Genomic DNA, 2587 nt, shown 5'->3' on the forward strand with positions numbered 1-2587 from the left:
ACACACACACAGATATAGAAACTCACACACACACACAAACACAGATATAGAAACTCTCTCACACACACACACAGATATAGAAACTCTCTCTCACACACACACACAGATATAGAAACTCTCACACACACACACACACACATATAGAAACTCTCTCTCACACACACACACAGATATAGAAACTCTCTCACACACACACACAGATATAGAAACTCTCTCTCTCACACACACACAGATATAGAAACTCTCTCTCACACACACACAAATATAGAAACTCTCTCTCTCACACACACACAGATATAGAAACTCTCTCTCACACACACACAGATATAGAAACTCTCTCTCACACACACACACAGATATAGAAACTCTCTCTCACACACACACACACACAGATATAGAAACTCTCTCACACACACACAGATATAGAAACTCTCTCTCACACACACACAGATATAGAAACTCTCTCTCACACACACACACACAGATATAGAAACTCTCTCTCACACACACACACACAGATATAGAAACTCTCTCACACACACACAGATATAGAAACTCTCTCTCTCACACACACACACACAGATATAGAAACTCTCACACACACACACACAGATATAGAAACTCTCTCACACACACACACACACAGATATAGAAACTCTCTCTCACACACACACACACAGATATAGAAACTCTCTCACACACACACACACACACATATAGAAACTCTCTCTCACACACACACAGATATAGAAACTCTCACACACACACACACACATATAGAAACTCTCTCTCACACACACACACAGATATAGAAACTCTCTCTCACACACACACACACACAGATATAGAAACTCTCTCTCACACACACAGATATAGAAACTCTCTCTCACACACACACAGATATAGAAACTCTCTCTCACACACACACAGATATAGAAACTCTCACACACACACACACACAGATATAGAAACTCTCTCTCACACACACACAGATATAGAAACTCTCTCTCACACACACACACACAGATATAGAAACTCTCTCACACACACACACACAGATATAGAAACTCTCTCTCTCACACACACACACAGATATTGAAACTCTCTCACACACACACACACACATATAGAAACTCTCTCTCACACACACACAGATATAGAAACTCTCACACACGCACACACAGATATAGAAACTCTCTCACACACACACACAGATATAGAAACTCTCTCACACACACACACAGATATAGAAACTCTCTCACACACACACACACACAGATATAGAAACTCTCTCTCTCACACACACACACAGATATAGAAACTCTCTCTCTCACACACACACACAGATATAGAAACTCTCTCTCACACACACACACAGATATAGAAACTCTCTCTCTCACACACACACACAGATATAGAAACTCTCTCTCACACACACACACACAGATATAGAAACTCTCTCACACACACACACACAGATATAGAAACTCTCTCTCACACACACACACACAGATATAGAAACTCTCTCTCACACACACACACAGATATAGAAACTCTCTCACACACACACACAGATATAGAAACTCTCTCTCTCACACACACACACAGATATAGAAACTCTCTCACACACACACACACACAGATATAGAAACTCTCTCACACACACACACAGATATAGAAACTCTCTCTCACACACACACACAGATATAGAAACTCTCTCTCTCACACACACACACAGATATAGAAACTCTCACACACACACACACACAGATATAGAAACTCTCTCTCACACACACACACACAGATATAGAAACTCTCTCTCACACACACACACAGATATAGAAACTCTCTCTCACACACACACACACAGATATAGAAACTCTCTCTCACACACACAGATATAGAAACTCTCTCTCACACACACACACACACACAGATATAGAAACTCTCTCTCACACACACAGATATAGAAACTCTCTCTCACACACACACAGATATAGAAACTCTCTCTCACACACACACACACATATAGAAACTCTCTCTCACACACACACACACAGATATAGAAACTCTCTCACACACACACACACACAGATATAGAAACTCTCTCTCACACACACACACACAGATATAGAAACTCTCTCATACACACACAGATATAGAAACTCTCTCTCACACACACACACACACACAGATATAGAAACTCTCTCTCACACACACACACACAGATATAGAACTCTCTCTCACACACACAGATATAGAAACTCTCTCTCACACACACACACACAGATATAGAAACTCTCTCACACACACACAGATATAGAAACTCTCTCACACACACACAGATATAGAAACTCTCTCTCACACACACACAGATATAGAAACTCTCTCTCACACACACACTCTCTCTCGCACACACTCTCTCTCTCGCACACACTCTCTCTCTCGCACACACCTCTCTCTCGCACAACACTCTCACACACACTCTCTCTCTCGCACACACTCTCTCTCGCACACACTATCTCTCTCACACACTCTCTCTCTCACACACGCACACTCTCTCTCTCTCACACACAATCCTCTCACA

Source organism: Mustelus asterias, unplaced genomic scaffold (assembly GCF_964213995.1).
Source record: "Mustelus asterias unplaced genomic scaffold, sMusAst1.hap1.1 HAP1_SCAFFOLD_1177, whole genome shotgun sequence".
NCBI lineage: Eukaryota > Metazoa > Chordata > Chondrichthyes > Carcharhiniformes > Triakidae > Mustelus > Mustelus asterias.